A 19,271-nucleotide genomic window follows, 5' to 3' on the forward strand; every position below is an offset into this window, starting at 1 on the left:
AATCATCTACAGAAAGTGTTTAGGATTTAGGATTTCTTTTATATTAGTCAGATTATTCAAGTCACCTAGAATTAGTGTTAACTAGAAATCTACAAAGATAGCTATGAAAATAAACACAATGCTATTTAGATTTCTTCTGAGAGCTGTGTTTACAATGACAGATTTAATTCACTTTAGGCTACTTGTGATACAGCTAGACTGCAGTTTTGGGATGAGAGTTGCTGAGATTATGTCATAACAAAGTCATTATGAGACAGATTATAAATAAAATCTTCTATATAATAAATGCTTTACTCAGACGGTGGTGAGGTACTAGAACGGGTTGCCCAGAGAAGCTGTGGCTGTCCCATCCCTGGCAGTGTTCATGGCCAGGTTGGATGGGGCTTTTGGGCAACCTGGTCTAGTGGGGGGTGTTTCTTCCCATGGCAGAGGGGCTGGAAATAGATGATATTAAAGGTCCTTTCTAACCCAAACCATTCAATGATTCTGGGATTTACCATTCTGGAAAGAGTAGCTCTTGCCTCAAGGCAGTTTCAAAGGGAATACTTATTTTTTTTTCAGGTTTGCTTTACTTCATTATTATTTGAAGGAATATAAAATTGTTTTCGTTTTGTTCAAACATTTCCCAGGTTTGCTATTTCAGGGAGTGGCACTTGATCTCATCTCTTTCATAGGAACTAATCAAACACCTGTAAAATCTTGTTTCCCACAGTTCTTTCCCAAAGATTTTTAACTTGAATTTGCATTTGAAGTTTCAAACTATTGATTAGGACTAGAAAACTGAAGACCTGTACAAAAACTACATAGTATTTGTAGAAACTTGACTGTCAGATTTCTTATGTCTGCTGAACAGGCTTCTTGCAGCACTTCTTATTTCCCACTGTCCAACTCAAATCAATTATATAAAGGCACAGAAGATTAACAGAGGAATAAAAGATTCCTGATTAACAGAGGAATCAAAGACATCACAGGCACAGTTCTTTAAAGGTGGCCAAGATTCCCATATAAGTTCAGAATTTTAGCATCTAGGAAAGTTGTAAGCAATTCCCCATTACCAGGACTTGAAAATATTCTTGCAGAGATCTTGGTACAGTTAATAACAACCTATATTGATGAATGCATGGTTTATGTTTGTTTATCTCTTTATAGGTAACTAAGTTTTATTTCATGCTTTGTACTCATGTTGTTTCCAGAACAATATTATATATAGCACAACTCGAAGTTGATCGCAGAACTGATGAGGTATCAGTGACTCCTGTAAGAACAATGAGTCACTCTAAATGTTCAGGTAGCTTTTAACATAGAGTTAAGGCCCAAGTCCCTATTCAATTCAATACAGGGTAGTCAATCAATTCTACAGAAATTCCCAACATAGTCTGTGTTATACACTGACCAAAAACTTCAGTTTACTTTCACTGTACATATTTAAAGCTCTACATATAGATATATGAAGAAAAAAATAAACAACCTACTATCCTAATTTTAAATCTGTATTAACATTTTTGATATAGCATAGTTTACTTCATAATATGAATCTTTTGTTTTTGGTTCTGAACACTGGATACAGGCAAAGGAAGGTCAGGAGAAGAATTTGTACTTAATCTATTTTTCTCAAACTTATATTTTGATTAACTATGACCTCATGAAATGTCTTTTTAACATATGCAAATGTTACTAGATGTGGAGAAAAGTATATAAAAAATAGGTACACTAATTCTGTTAATGAGATGTTAATGTCTCCCTGTACTAGGGAAAACAATTACTAGATTACAATGGAAATAATTCCTGAAAATACCAATATAACTAAGTAGCTGACTGTTATTTTTTTGTTTGTTTGTTTGCTTTGGTTTGGTTTTGTTTTTGTTTTGAGGCATTAGCTAGAAAAAATAAAAAATGAAAAAATATTGTGAAAATTATGAAATTATGAAAATTTATTAAGATTATGAAAATGAAAAGAGCAGAGATTGCTTTACTATTAAAATGTCAAATGTCAAATTAATCAGCAAAACTCACAATTTCGGTGGTGACTACTAATTATTAGGTGTTGATAGGTCAGGTAAAATGTTACTTTCAGCATTAGTTCTTATAAAAAGAATCATATATTGGACATTCTTCTCCCTCTTCATTCTGCAGCACCAAAGTCAATGATAAGCATTCATACAGCTGGCTGTTGGCTCAATATAATATCCATTGGGAGCACTCTGACTGACATTGTTTTATACATGGATATCCTCCAAATTCAACTTAACAAGAAAGATATCTCAGCATATTTGGTAGAACCACCTTTTCTACCTTCCTCAATCAATTTTTCTTATGAAAAAGAACACAACTTGCCTCACAGTGATGTGGAGAACTCTTTTTTCTTTCTTCTGAGTATGGGAAAGCTTCTTTCTCTGAATCCTAATTACATTAATGCTAAATATCAAGTGTCTTTGGCAAGGAAATTATGAGTCAGTATCTTTCGTAACTAACTTACCTTTAATATTCAGAAGAATTTGTAGATTTCTCTCTTCCTTTTTTTTTTTTTTTTTTTTTTTTTTAATCCAGAATGTGCCATCCAATGTAAGGAAAATATTCTAAGAACATTATATGCAGGTACCCATTGAAGCAATGAGTGTTTGAAATGTCCTTCAGATGTCCTTTATGGGAAAAGATGATTCTATGAGACTTAAATATCACTTCGAAAATACAGTTCAGCACTTAAAGAATGGGAGGACACAATTGCTCACTACCTTAAAAACGTTTACGTGACTTTCTTAGAATCTTATAAAATCTTACAGCACAGTCATGGAGAGAATCCAATTCTCTGTGTATTTACAGTTTTATCTGAAACTCTACTCTTCTTGCATTTCCCTGATCTTTTTAGTTTTTCCAAAATATAAAAGATATACTTAAAAGACAATGGTGTTCCCTAGAACAAAATAATCTCATCCCACATGCCTACCCTTTATGCATACTGAAAAAGTAGAATTCTGATATAAAAATCTATCTATGCGCACTGAAAAAGTAGAAAGTAGAATTTTGATATAAAAATCTATCAGTCTCAAACCAGTCTCAAACTTTTTCCTTCTTCACTCAAATATTCTTCAATGTGCAATTGTTTGTTGGTATTACAGGAAAGAGAGGCTTTGTGCATTCAGTTTAGGTGTAAATCTCCGCATCCTGGATGGCCTAGTACAAACAAGTCCTGCATAGACTCAGATAAAAGATTTTTCAGAGGAAAGAATTTTATGACAAAGTCCTTTACTCCTGATTTTCCAAAGGTCCAATATCTGAATAGATTCATATTGATTTCAAAGGATGCATGGTGACTGCATTCTATGAATAAATAAAATAAAATTCTTAAAAAGAAAAGCTCTTGGAATTATTTCGTTGTAAATGAAACATCCTGCATTTTGAACTAATCTCTTGCATTCAGGACTATTTGTTTTCAGATGTTTAGGGCAGAGGTTCCTCCTTGATACATTATTTCTAATAATTTTTTCACCACAGAAAAAGGAACTAGAAAACTTAATGAAGCATCTTCCATACAATAGTTGTATGATTATGTTATTTCATTGGGCAGTTTAATAAACAGGCACTTTTTTGGTCAAATGATCAGAAATTTTTATTAACTTCCCTTTTAATGAAAAGCAAAGCAAAGTAATGGGCATGACTGGGATATAATTTCTGCACTCTAGACATATTAACTGTTGCAAATCCTATGAATCTATGAAAAAATAAGATTAACAGAAGAAGAAATTAAAAAAAAATGGTGTGAGAATGTATTTCAAATAGAAATTAAGGGCAGGACTGCAGCCATAGAAAAAGAATACATTAAGGTTCTGAACTTTATATCCCCTTACCAAGCAAAGTTGCAGCTAATAACATTTTATATTTTGTTGAGTATTTTAAGAAACAGGAATAACTGGGAAAGGCTGAGACTGGTAAGTGGTATAATTCTAGGATAGTTTATGCTGGCTTTTTAGTCTTCAGAATCATAAATCTAGGCCTTTTTTTTCTTTTTTTTTCTTTTCTTTTTTTTTTTTTTTCCAGAGATAGCACTTCTCTCTTACACCATGGATGTCCATTACTGAAGAATTACCAAGTGTTATTGCCTATGTGAAATGAGGCCAATTTTCCCCCTTGTTACTTTCCTGTTGCTCCAGCAGCAGAGGAAATTATGACTGCTTAATATACAATTCTTGTCTAAATCTTGGTACTAGAGGCTAACACGTGGAATCATAGAATCACAGAATGTTGGGGGCTGGAAGGTACATTAAAGATCATCAAGCTACAACCTCCCACTAGACTATGTTGCCCATCCAGCTTGGCCTTGAACACTGTCAGGGATGGGGCATCCACAGCTTGTCTGGGAATCCTGTTCCATTGCCTCACAGCCCACATATTAAAGAATTTCTTCCTTATATCTAATCTAAATCTATCCTCTTTAGATTAAAGCCATTACACCTCGTCCTATCACCATACTCTCTGATAGAGTCCCTCTCCAACTTATTTGCCTTTCCCCTTGTGTAATTGATAAATAAACAATAAAATTATTGTACTTTTCTTACAGACACTTCGCTTCTCTGTGAAATGATTCTAACAAGGTTGTACTATTAATTTCACTTAGTATGGTAAGCTTTTCCATATGTAATTTTCTGATATTTGAATCAGTCTTTAATTTACTTAGAGTTTGTGATTTATGAATTAAAATCTAGTTTTGTACCACTGATAGATATCACTGATTATGTATGCTTTATATTAAAGATATAAGATATGTTAAACTAACATGAGATGTTCACTGTATTAATCAAAATAATATCTTTGAAACAATTATCTTAAAAATTCAGAACTACAAAAGAAAAACAAAACAAAACATAGATAGACACACTGCTGGGCCAAAACTGCAAAATACAGTTAGGAACATTTATTTGAAGAAAATTTTATCACAGTGTATTTATCACTCCTCCATTTTAAAATGGAGTTTTAAAAACATTTGAGAATGTAAAATATGGTTTTTAAGAATATTTATGGAAAATTGCTGTAAATATTTATGTGAATATTTATTAAGAAGTGTATCCAAATAACTCATGCAGCTGACTTAAATGCATTTTTGCAGTGCTATCCATCAGCAAGTAAAACTGTCATGAACAGAAATCAGTTAAGAATAGAGGGGATCCATAATGAAAATTTTGCCATAATGGAATTGATTAGTTCAAAAACCTGATCCAACTATCTCTACTTAAAATAAAACTAAAGAATAAGCTCTGAAGCAGAGTCTGTGAACAAGAAACTGCTCATTGGGTTTGGTGAAAACAATAACCAAATTTTCACATAGTCTACCTCTTGCAGAGGTAAGCAATTCTTTTCACGAGTTATTTGAACTCTGTATCTCCAGTAATGTGTCTTCAAAAGCATTGAGATGAGAAACAGTGTGACTGAACAGACTTCTCCCATTCCCTGTGCAAGTACACCAGCAGACACCACTAACAGCTCTGTTTTTCTGGATAGCTCTTAAAAGATGTTTCTACTAAATCAACAGGATTAACATTTGCAGCAGGCAGCTAAAGCTAGTTAACTTGCCTTTCCAGTAACATTTCATCATTAGTTGGAAAAAGCAAGAACATAAGCATTGAGTAGTTAAAGAATCTTTTCCATACTTCAAATATTGTATATGAAAGCAGGCTGTTCTACATCTAATTATTATATATATATAAAAAAAAAGTAAAACAAAAAGTTTTACTTTTTACAAAAGTAAAATTTTCTGTGATAGTTTCATACACTATCAAACCCACATTTCATTGGGGTGTGCCCTAATGCCTGAAAGACTTCTAGGAATAATATATATTTTAAAAAGAAAACAAAGGCATTACTGTTGTGCTTTTTAATGAAACATAAGCATCTGGATAATAGTATTACAGAATTTAGAATTAGAAGATTCTTATTCATTTATACCTGTATAGTTTTCAGTTGCATATTTGCAAGTCACATTTAGGGAATGTTGCCAATACTGCAGTAGCCTGAGGAACATTTTGGCTCAAGCTCACTGTGTAAAAATCCATGAAGTGGTTTCTTATTCTACATTATTACAAAATCTAGCAATACAGCAGTTGAAGAAATTAAGAAACATGTGCCTTGAAAATCCATCAGCAGGTCTTCTTAAGTTAGAAAGTACATATTTCACACCATAACTCTGCATATTAAAATAGAGCATTTCAACACAAAAAACATAAATGTCTGTTTGAGGCCCATTGAGCACTGTTATTTTTTCTAATGTATCACAATTACATAAACACCTGTGCTAAATAACATATATGTGTTATTTAAACATAAACATAATATATGTGCAAAATATATTAGGCAAGTGTTGTGGTTTAACCTTAGCATCATTTAGCACAGCCATTTTCTCAGCAACCCCTCCACCCTCTGCAGTGGGACGAAGGAGAAAACTGGGAGAAAAAACAAAACAAAACAAACAAACAAACAAAAAAAACCCACTAACTAGTAGGTTGAGATAAAGACAGTTCAGTAGGACAGAAAAAGGAGGGAAATAATAATAATAATGATAATGACAATAAGAGAACGTACAAAGCAAGTGATGCACAATGCGATTGCTTAACACCCACTAATCAATGCCCATCCCATCCCTGAAAAGCCATCCCTTCCACCACAGCCAGCCACCCCATGTTCAGAATGACATCACATGGTATGGAATATCCCTTTGGCTGGTTTGGGTCAGATGTTCTGTTCCTGTCCCCCCTACCTTCAGGACAAGCTGAAAAGTCCTTGACTTAGTGTAAAAACTGTTCTGCAACAACTAAAACATTGGGGTGTAATCAGCACTATTTTCATCCTAAATCCAAAACACAGCACCATACCAGCTACTAGGAGGAAAATTAACCCTTTCCCAGCTGAAACCATGTCAGCAGGAAAGAGAAAATCACAGTGCATGCAACCTCTACCCTCTGATTTTGTCTGATATTTCACTTTCCTTGGTTTTGATCACTGAAGTAAATGTAGACTTTTATAAATTTCTATTTACTAATTTTTTTAAAAAAAAGGTACAGTACAAGCAAATACTAAATGCCAGCTGCAAAATAATGTTTTTAAGTTGTTTTGTGCAAGCCTGTTAATGTCTTGTGTATTGGCATCAAGAGACCTTATTAAGATTTGTCTCAAAATGCAGGCAAAGCCCATGGATAATACCTGATGGAACACTGGGACTGTAATAGAAGATTAGTAAGATTTATATAAAAGCCTTGTTTTTTATATGTGACTACTTATATAACAAAAAAAAACCTCTTTTTAATATACCCAGAGAAAAAGCTAAAAGTCTGAAAATATAGATTGCTAAATTCACAAAATCTACTCCAAATTGGTTTTTTTTTGTTTTTAATTCATTTTCCCCTCAGAAATATAAGTTCTTATTAATCTTTTATGGTCCATGGCCTCTTACACTAAGGTTTCAGCTAACTGACACATTAGTTAAAAAGAAACATCTTTCTTGAAGGTGAGCTTATGTTTTATTTCAGCATGTTCTGAAAATCTAGAGGTCTTTGAGAAAATAAAGTTTCAAAAATACTAATCTTTCCAGACCAATGCTGCTTTATTTATCAAGGAGATAGAAAGGCATTGAAATATCATGAAACTGTGCAAAAGTGAAGACTGTGTTTTAACACTTAGATTTATTGCTACAATGATGGTATTGGATTTCTTTCTCATCTGTACCTAGCATAGCAACTATCACTAGATGAGTAAGGAAGAGCCATTTCAGAACCTGGATGAACTGTGAAGAAAGACACCTTTGCTTTCAGTACATCACAATGAAAATCAGATCTGTGACACTCATGGGTCAGGAAAAAGGTGCTCCCAAACAGATGGGTAAATAAAACAAGGTGGGAAAATAAATAAATAAGTAAGTAAGTAAGTAAGTAAGTAAGTAAGTAAGTAAGTAAAAATCTCCAGAAAGCCTTCCCCCAGATAGCCTTCAGAGAGCCTTAGGAGTTCAGAGAATCTTGCAGATTTTCAATTATGCTCATTTCTGAAATGACCCCTTGGTGAGGATTGTCAGCCCCTGCCTCACGCCCAGGTGTCCTGCCTGACCCTAAAGTTCCACCCCTGGCCTTTACAAGTGACTGGCTGGGTCTGCCTCTGGAGGTTAGCCACACCGTGTGCAGCCCTCTTGTCAGCACCCTGGGCATGGCAAAATACTGAGTGTCAGCTGCTCTACTCAGCATCAAGAAACAGCAATATACACAAAAATACGCAAATATACAGGGGTGTACAAACATGTATAAATACTCAAACACAAGTCTCTGGGACGTGGGCCTAATCCTGAGACATAACCAAGGAGCCACTTGGTTAACAGAAATAAAGCAAATGCAGAGCAGAGATGAACCTCATGGCCCTGCCCAGAAGGCCCCTGCATGGCTCCAGGCCCGAACATCACACGTTGTTCCTGGGGCAGCCCCTGGGCTTCCTGCCCAGTTCCATGATGCTGGTAACACAGATATGCAGATTGAACAAGACTGTGTGGCCAGTCTGTGGTCTCTGTGTCAGAACGGAGACCACAGTTTAAAGACCATGATTATAATCAGGCACAGAGAAGTAGCGTAGAGGAATAAGGCCATAAAAAATGTGGTGCCAATAATTCTGGCACAGACAAGCAATTTCAGACACAATCACAACAAAAGCTGTTAATTTTAAAGTTAAACTGACTTTGCCTCACTTTAAGTGAGGTATTTTGAGCAAGTTTGCTGATGACACCAAACTTGGAGGAGTTGTGGACTCGAATGAGGGTGGAAAGGCCTTGCAGAGGGATCTGGATAGGTTGGAGAGCTGGGCGATCACCAACCGCATGAAGTTCAAGAAGAGCAAGTGCCGGGTCCTGCACCTGGGACGGGGAAACCCTGGCTACACATACAGACTGGGCGATGAGACGCTGGTGAGCAGCCTAGAAGAGAGCAATCTGGGGGTCGTGGTAGACAGCAAGTTGAATATGAGCCAGCAGTGTGCCCTGGCAGCCAGGAGGGCCAACCGTATCCTGGGGTGCCTCAAGCACGGCATCGCTAGTAGGTCGAGGGAGGTTATTGTCCCGCTCTACTCTGCGCTGGTGCGGCCTCGCCTCGAGTACTGTGTGCAGTTCTGGGCACCACAGTATAAAAAGGACATGAAACTGTTGGAGAGTGTCCAGAGGAGGGCTACGAAGATGGTGAAAGGCCTGGAGGGGAAGACGTACGAGGAACGGCTGAGGGCACTGGGCCTGTTCAGCCTGGAGAAGAGGAGGCTGAGGGGAGACCTCATCACAGTCTACAGCTTCCTCGTAAGGGGGTGTCGAGAGGCAGGAGACCTTTTCTCCATTAACACCAGTGACAGGACCCGCGGGAATGGGGTTAAGCTGAGGCAGGGGAAATTTAGGCTTGACATCAGGAGGGGGTTCTTCACAGAGAGAGTGGTTGCACACTGGAACAGGCTCCCCAGGGAAGTGGTCACTGCACCGAGCCTGTCTGAATTTAAGAAGAGATTGGACTGTGCACTTAGTCACATGGTCTGAACTTCTGGGTAGACCTGTGCAGTGTCAAGAGTTGGACTTGATGATCCCTAAGGGTCCCTTCCAACTCAGGATATTCTATGATTCTATGATTCTATAAGTATCTTGTTGGCTTACCGTAAGATCTCAGATGTAAACTGCTTTTGTGAACCTGATGGTTCAATGGAAATATTTCCTGATAGGTCAGAAGATGAGTCCCTGAAAAGGAACTCCAGGACACTGTTCCTAGCAGGGTGTGAGTTAGCAGCCCCACAAATTCACAGGGAGGGCACTTTACAGAAATGGATATCAGCTGCATTGAATAGCCCTAAGGAGGTCTTCAACAGTTCAGAATTACCCAGGCACTCAAAAGTAGCAGGGGAGGCAGACAGGCAGGCAGCCCAATATGCTTGTGTGAAATGTGTGCATCAGTGGGAACAGCTGGGCTAGGCAATATGTGGAAGAATATAGACCTGATTTAGATCAGATATTGCTACCTGAAGCTTGTAAAACACGTTTTTCATTGTACAGATTCAGTTTTTGAAAACCTTGGCTACCTGTTTGAACTCAGGGACTATGTTAAGTTCAATCTTGAAGCTGTCAGTTTCTACAGCTCCTTATAATCTCCTACTACTCATTTAAGCAATATGAATACAGAGAATTTTAGATGGTGTCATCAATCTCTGTAAAATAAGAGGGAGATGGTTTTTAATTAGACTTTCCATCTGACTATCATTATTATAAAAGCTTCTGGAGGAGGAGGGGACACAACCCTATTTTCTAGCTTCTGTTCTAAAACTGTAAAATCTAAGTTATCTAAATAGATAATTATAGTCTAATAATAATAGTCTGTAATCTCTGTTTTGCTGATAGCTTCACAACACTTGGATGGAGTGCTGAGGGTCTGGACAGACATGGAGCTATTCATCAGTGCAAAGAACTTTATGTCTGTGCACAGGGAGGTCATGCTGAATTGCTTCCTGCTAATGTATGTGTCATCATCTTATCTATGGGAAGAAAAAAAAAAGCCTGAGTAATTTTTAAGCCGAATGACAAACGACAGCCTTAGTTGACATAAGGCCTGTTTCCTCCTTTTACATGATGACACTGTTAAGGAGGTAAAGGGAAGTATTCAGGAAGAAAATGTTTTGTCAGCTTTGTCGAATACTGTAAAGTCACATCCAGGGCCTCAAATATTGCTCGATTCAAACGTTAACCAAGTTATACGGACATAAGAATAGAGCGCTCTAACTGCAGAGGACAGTGTAGGTCTGTGGGATGTTTTCAACAGAATAAGGTCCTGTCTATTAAAGAACAAATTGATTGATTGGCAATGATTTTATGTGAGATGTGAAAGGCCTGTGTGGGAAAACATCACAATTTTAAAGGCTGGAAATGAATGTTCTATGCAGAGATTTACACCAAAAAACAGCATCAGTGTTTGTAACCTGTGATCAGAAATCCAGCATCATGGCAGGATTCTATTTTATATGACGTGTTTGTTTTATATTGATTGTTTGCTTATGAATACAGTTTTGGGACAGAAAAGGGAAAGAGAAGTGGAAGGGCAGGGCGGGGCAGGGCGGGGCAGGGCAGGGCAGGGCAGGGCAGGGCAGGGAAGGGAAGGGAAGGGAAGGGAAGGGAAGGGAAGGGAAGGGAAGGGAAGGGAAGGGAAGGGAAGGGAAGGGAAGGGAAGGGAAGGGAAGGGAAGGGAAGGGAAGGGAAGGGAAGGGAAGGGAAGGGAAGGGAAGGGAATCTATAGTGTCTATTAAGTCTTTCAACACTCGGGATTGCTTCATATCTTTCCTTACAGACTTATGAAAGTTAAACTGATACAACTGTTCCCTCACAATTTTGGTGGCCACAGACAGAAAGTGATTGTTACCCCAATTATGGGGGAGACCCTATGCTATTCATACTTGTCATTAACACATAATAAACATGACAGGAACCACTGGATACCAAGGATACTAGTCTCTGTGTTATTTTGGTCTTCCACAGGAAAAACAAACAAACAAACAACAACAACAACAAGAGCCCTCTCAAACTAGGGACACAGATAAAAGCAGAGATGTTTAATGCTTTCTTTGCTTCTGTCTTTAACATCATCGATGGGTGGGCTCTGGGATCCAGGAGCCCTGAGTTAGAGGACTATGCCTTTGGGAACAGTAAACTCCCATCCAGCTTTCAACTTATGTGGGATCTGCTGCTCCATCTGAATGCACATAAGTCTCTGAGACCTGATGGGATTCATCCCTGGGTACTCAAAGAGCTGGCTGATGTTATCATAGGACCTTTCTCAAATATTTTTCAATGTTCTTGGGAATCTGGAAAAGACCCAGTCAACTTGAAGCTGGCAAATGTTGTCCCAGTTTTCAAGAAGGGTAAGAAAGAAGATCCTGGTAACCACAGGCCTGTCCGTCTCACTTCAGAGACTGGTAAAATTATGGAGAAGATGAGCAGGAAGAAGGGAGTTCTAGAAAAACAATTGAAAGACAATGCAGTCATTGGTCATAACCAACACAGACTCATTAGGGTAAAGTCCTGTTTATCTAATTTAATTTCCTTTTATGACAGGATTATCCATCAAGGAAACCAGTTGACTAAGGGAAGCTAGTTGATTTAAATTTTCTGAATTTCTGCAAAGCTTTCAGTATTGTTTCTCTCAGTATCCTTCCAGACAAAATGCCCAGCATAGAGCTAGATAAATACATAGTACAATGACTGGACAGTTGTCTCGTGGGTCAGGCTCAAAGGGTTATAGTAAATGGGCTTACATCAGACTGGCAGACACTCATTAGTGGGATTCCATAGGGCTCAATTTTGGAGCCAGTTCTCTTTGACGCTTTTGTACATGATTTGGATGCAGGATTTGAATGCGCACTGAGTATGTTTGCAGACACCACTAAATTAGAAGAAGCTATTGACTCCTTTGAGGGCAGAGAGGCCTTGCAGAGAGATCTTAAAGGGTTAGAGGGCTGAGCAAGCACCAACTGCATGAAGTTCAACAACAGCGAATGCTAGATTATGCACTTGGGACAGGGCAATCTTGGAAAAACAGGTTGTTTAAACAGCTGGAAATTCACCCTTCAAAAGTTCAGGGTCCTAACTTTGCTCTTTGACAGGCCCATATTCCTTGAGATCATGAACTCAACCATGATGTGGTCACTGCAGCCCAGACTGCCTCCAATCTTAACCTGTTTACTGAATTCATTCACACTGATGAGCACCAGGTCCAATAACGCTTCTCCTCTGGTCAGTTTGCCTAAGACCTGGACCAGGAAGATATCCTCAATGCACTCCAGGAGTCTCCTGCATTGCTCACAGCCTGCTGTATAGCTTTTCCAGCAGACATCCAGATGGTTGAAGTCCTCCATCAGGATGAGAGCATATGAGTGTGATGCTTCTTGTAGTTGAAGCAAGAAGGCCTCCCTCTGATCAAGCAGCCTGTAGTAGACCCTGACCGCAAGGTGTCCTTTATTGGTCCAGTCCCCAACTTTTACTCACAAGCTCTCAGCCTGTCCATGGCAGTTTCTTGGAGACAGCTCTTTGCAATCTATCCCCTTCTTAACATACAGGACAACATCCCCCACCCCTCCTTCCCTGACTACCTTTTCTGAAAAGCTTATAGCCCTTGATTGTAGTGTTCTAGTGTGTGATTCTGGGGTTTCTGGTCATGAATATGAATCAACAGTGTATATTGTCAGCCAGGAGGGCCAACCATACCATGGAGTGCCTCAAGCACAGCATTGTGCTTGTCCAGTTGAGGGAAATATTTGTTCTGCTCTAGTCTGTGCTGTTGTAGCCCCACTTTGAGTAGAGTGTGCAATTTGGGGCACCATGGTATAAAAAGGACATAAAGCTATTAGAGAGTGTCCAGAATAGGGCAACAAAGATGGTGAAGTGTTTAGAGAGGAAAATGGATCACAAGCAGCTGAATTTGCTTGGTGCAGAGAAGTCTGAGGGTGACCTTATCGCAGCCTACAGCCTCCTCATAAAGGGGAGTTGAGGGGTAGATGCTGATCTCTTAGGTGACCAGCAACAGGACCTGAGGGAATGGCATGAAGTTGTGTAAGGGAAGGTTCAGATTGTATATTAGGAAAAGGTTCTTCACCAAGAGGGTGATGGGACACTGAATAGGCTCCCCAGGGCAGTGGTCATGACACTGAGCCTGTTGGAGTTCAGGAGCTGGACAAGGCTCTCAGACACATGGTTTGGGCTTTGCGTGGTTCTGTGTGGAGCCAGAAGCTGGACTCAATGATCTTTATGGGACCATTTCAAGTTGCCTTCACAACGGCACTATTGTAAGAGAACCAGATTAATTGTAGCTTTCCCCCTTTTCTCTGGCTTATGCCATCCTCCTGTGATTTTGTTGATGAGAGTGCAGCCACTGTCTCGTGGAAACATGCAAAAGGATTTCTAACAATAGAGCAGAGCACAGCACTAACATTTTTATAGCCTGCTGCAACAAAGTATATGCATCCTCAGAACTCTGCAATCTCTTTAAATGCAAGATCACTGCCTTTATCACAACACAGACTCTCATATTCATAAGTCAGTTGGGTGACTGCAAGCTCTTTTCAGGTGAGCTGACCTCAGATGAGCAAATTGCTTACTTCAAGTCATCAGGTCCCAAATCCTACAGCTACCTGAAGCTGAGGGAAAAGTCTTATCTAGAATCTAAAGGCATCACTGTTAATGCAATGCAATCAACAGCAATTTTGTGCTATTGTGTTCACCATTAATCCAGACAATGATGCCCCTAGAATGATCATCATAGAACAGTGTCCTACAATTAGGAATAAGGAAGAGTAGGTGAAAGAATCCAGATCCCCCAGACACAGAAAGTGGTCTATTACAAAAATATACTATCTAAAAATTTCTACAACTTTTTGGATGTGCATTGGAAGCACCCTTTTTCTACATTTCTATTAGGAACTGGCAAAAAAAGTTATTTTGAAAGATTTTGGGGGAGAATGTCAAAGGATTGCTCTCTGTTTTGCCATAGAATGTGATGTGGCATTACAGATGTTGGCAACTGTTATATCAGGGGCTGATCTCTAAATATCTTTTTAGCAAACCTGTGGAGGACTTACCAGAAAGTCTTAGCAATAAAGACGTATTTCCACCTAATAAAGTATACATTGTTGTGATCAATGATCTTATGAATATTGCTTGTGAGAGAAAATGAAAACTTTCAATGAATGCATCACAAGAGTTTTAGCATCCCATACACTGCCAAGAATGATTTGTTTGTTTGTTTTTCTTTTTCTTTCCCAGGGCAAGAAAAGCCATCACTTAGCAAAAATACATGGCATTAACACTCTTCTACTCCCTCAAATTACCCTAGAGGTTGTATCCCTACTGAGATAAATGTATCACGACAATATAATTTTTTTCCTCAACCTAGTAATCACGGCTTATGCAAGACACTGGAAAAGAAAGTGAATGATTTTAAGAGCAAGAGAGAAAAATGATTAATTTCTTTGAGAGTGACCAGTGAGAGTGAACAGCAAGGTAGAACAGATTAAATTTCACAGGGTCATGGCTTACTTTTCACAAAGGCTATAGCTACCGTGTATCAGTTTCTGTCTGATATGTCTTTATAAATATATTGAAAAATATGTGAATAAATATATAAATGAATAATGGAAAGAGAATAATAAAATTTGAATATGGCTAAACTCAGTGCTGTCCTAATATTGATTATGTTTTGAGGTTTCAGTAACACTGGAAGTGTTCAGCATTTCATGTGATCTGCTTGTTTCCATGGATTTTATGCAGAGATATTATACATAAAAGGAGAGGGACAAGCACGAGAAAAAAAAAAAAAAAAAAGAATTTACTTTCACTGATATGCTTTAAAAACAGTAGAGGACAAAGTTACATCATAAAGATCTCATCAAACTAAGTACTGAAGTGTTATTTCATGTGGGCATAGGGATATGTCCGAAGAGAAGATCTGAAAAGGAAGACTCAGATCTAAGTGCCAGCTGTCTTCAGAGGTATGGATTCTGTCTGACTCTCATTTCCTTATTAGGTTTTGCTTTGTTTAGAAATTAGGAGGAAGTTTTTCACTCAGAGGGTGATCAGGCACTAGAACAGGTTGCCCAGAGAAGGTGAGGATGCCCCATCCCTGGAGGCATTCAAGGCCAGGCTGGATGTGGCTCTGGGCAGCCTCTAGTGGTTGGCAATCCTGCCCAGAGCAGGGGGGTTGAAACTAAATGATCTTTAAGGTCCTTTTCAAACCAGGCTGTTCTATGATTCTACTATTCTATGATCGAGCTAAAGAGTGTTTTTACCATATTCTTCCATTAGACATTTTTGAGTCTTCATATGGGTGTTTAGAATTTTGCAGGCAATAATTAGAGTCATTTTATTTTTCACAGAATCACAGAATTGTCTAGGTTGGAAGAGACCTCAAGATCATTGAGTCCAACCTCTGACCTAACACTAACACTCCACTAAACCATATCGCTAAGTTCAACATATAAACGTCTTTTAAAGACCTCCAGGGATGGTGACTCCACCACTACTCTGGGCAGCCTGTTCCAATACCTCACAACCCTCTCAGTAAAGAAGTTCTTCCTAATATCCAACCTAAAACACCCCTGGTGCAACTTTAGCCCATTTCCCCTCTTCCTGTCACCAGGAACATGGGAGAATAGACCAACCCCCACCTCACTACAGCCTCCTTTAATGTACTTATAAAGAACGATAAGGTTGTCCCTGAGCCTCCTCTTCTCCAGGCTGAACAAACCCAGCTCCCTCAGCCACTCCTCGTAGGACTTGTTCTCCACATCCCTCACCTCCTTCGTCACCCTTCTCTGAACTCTTTCGAGCACCTCGATGTCCTTCTTGTAGCGAGGGGCCCAAAACTGAACACAGTACTCGAGGTACGGCCTCACCAGAGCCGAGTACAGGGGGACAATCACTTCTCTAGACCTGCTGGCTTCTTATACAAGCCAGGATGCCGTTGACCTTCCTGGCCACCTGAGCACACTGCTGGCTCATACTCAGCCGACTATCCACCAATACTCCCACCCAGGTCCTCCTCTGCCTGGCAGCTTTCCAACCACTCATCCCCCAGCCTGTAGCTCTGCTTGGGGTTATTGCACCCCAGGTGCAGGACCAGGCACTTGGCCTTGTTGAACTTCATACAGTTGACCTCAGCCCATCGGTCCAGCCTATCCAGATCCTCCTACAGAGTATTCCTACCCTTAAGCAGATAAACACACGCACCTAACTTGGTGTCATCTGCAAACTTACTGAGGGTGCACTCAATCCCCTCATCCAGATCACTGACAAAGATATTAAAGAGGACCGGCCCCAGTACCAAGCCCTCGGGAACGCCACTAGTGATCGGCCTCCACCTGGTTTTGACTCCGTTCACTATGACACTTTGGGCGCGGCTATCCAGCCAGTTTTTAATCCAACAAAGTGTACGCCAGTCCAAGCCACGAGCAGACAGTTACTTGAGGAGAATGCTGTGGGAAGCAGTTGATATCCCTCAACCTCTCGACCTCCTCCTTGAGTTCTGCCACGGGGCGGTTGAGGTCATCCACCTGCTCACACCTCACACACACAGTCTCTGCCCCCCGCAGGTGGTAGCAGCAGGTTCAGCCACTCCCTGCACCCAGAGACCTGAACTGCCGCAGTTTTGAGTGGGCAGTCGGTCTGGGTGTTTACAGACTTCCTGGAGAGCGCACTGTGCCTGGTGTACACCATTGCAGCTGAGCTAGTGGTAGACCGCCGTTAGAGGAGGCGTTTGTATGGGCAGGGGGGAGCGCTCTGCCCTTCCTGCTCGCCCTGCCTGCGTGAACTGCCATGCTAAGTGCCACGCCACTCCCTTCTGACGCGCCATGCCCTGTTTGCCGATCCTGGTCACTGGGCTCCTGGTTGCTCCCTAGGGGCAGCTTTTGAATGGCCGGGGAGGGGGCGCTGCTGGTTCCGCCTACGCCTCGTTCTCGCCTCGTTCACCTCCCTCGGGAGGGCTGCTGGGTCCTGGCAGCTCCCTGGAGTGGGCTCGGTGCCAGAAAAATTAGCCCTGCCTGTCCGATCCCCCACTCCACTGCAAAACGCAGCTGCCTCTGAGCCAATTGCCTTGGCAAGTGGCCATCGCCTCGGCAAGTTTTCTTCCACTGTGACAATAAATTAAGTGGTCACTCCTGAATATGTTTTCTTTCAATAATTCTGCAAATCAGTGTAACTCCTATCTCTTTTAAAGTTGTAATTCTCCAGAATTATTGCCTTAATTTAGTTTTTTATTATATTATAGATTTTAGACAGAAACATCGTCAATCGAAGTGTTTGCATAAATGTTTACAGGATATCTAAATAGTATACAAAGTTTTGAATAGATTATTGTATTGAGAGCATGGTTATATATATTCAAAATATACCATGGGGTGACTATGAAGCAGCTGGTTTGGCTTTCCACACTGATTCATGGGAAGCAGCTCTATGTTCTTCCATGAATGTGTTGTTGTTGCTGTTGTTGTTCTTGAATTATTTCTTGAATTATACAGTGTTTAACCTTTTTTTTTTTTTTTTTTCAGTAATGATACACCCAATGTATCTACATCTCCTTTGAGATTTTTTTTCTTCAAGGAAGCATTAAAAAATATCAAAAATAATTAGGCTATCATGAATCAGCCCCACCATTTCTGTTGTTGTTTTGTTTTATTTCTCATTTTTGTTTTCCTCCACTAGTATCAAGATCTCATATTTTCACAGATTTTACCTGACCTTTTAGGTTAGAAATTTCACAATCTCTGTATTTCATAAACAGATCAATCAGCTTCTAAATATAAGAAATGTCTATGAAAATTTGAAAGCTTCAGAACAGTAATATAATTGTAAAAAAATGACAGTATTTCTTGAAAGCAACTCAACAGAACCCAAATCCTACTAAATTTGTGTACTTAGAATACAATTGTACCCTTTTTATAGTTAGTAACTATTCCATTTGTCTGAAGGCCAAAACTGAACAGGTTGACTGAAGTCAATATGGTCACTTATGGAGACTGAAGCACATGAGCTTAGGTACAACTGAATCTGGATCAGAGGAAAGATCAACTTCTAGAAAGAAGGTATGTCCTCCTTGTCCCTATATAGATATTTTCTGTGATGAAAGTTGCTTCCCTTCATTGCTTTGTCAAAAGGAACACAATATATGCCCTTTCCATATTAGGGAATGTTAGTCTTCAGAGATATCCTTGGAAATGGATGCATGCATTTCTTACATATGCAGGGAAGCCAACTGGACTTAATGCTGTCTGAGCTTCCGTAACAATCTTTATAACAGATTAAGGCTATTTTATATTGCTTCCATGCTATTAAAAGGCTATGGGATATGCTTCTGCACAGGATATTGTGTGGTATGAATTTAGACATTTCTGCAAGATTATTGAAAAAAAGAATGGAAAGTTTTGGATCTGTACTGATTCTGCACATGGGAAAAGTAATGCAGGGGGGCATGTCCAGAACTTAACATTAATTCATTCTTCATCATTTTGTAACGAACAAGTTACTTTCTCATAAAACACTGGTTCAGATAATGATGTGATCTTTTATACTGCTGTAATTGAAGTAAAATTTATAATTTTCTTCATATCCTGTTGTAGCTGCATCACACATGCAGAGAAGAGGCAATTTAAGGTACATTTTTCTGTTTTATGCATATTTTAAGAGCATAATTAAGAATAAAATATACTCAGAAATTTAATAGCTCTATAACTTCCCATTAAAAATAGCAGGC

Source organism: Anas platyrhynchos, chromosome 8, assembly GCF_047663525.1.
Source record: "Anas platyrhynchos isolate ZD024472 breed Pekin duck chromosome 8, IASCAAS_PekinDuck_T2T, whole genome shotgun sequence".
NCBI lineage: Eukaryota > Metazoa > Chordata > Aves > Anseriformes > Anatidae > Anas > Anas platyrhynchos.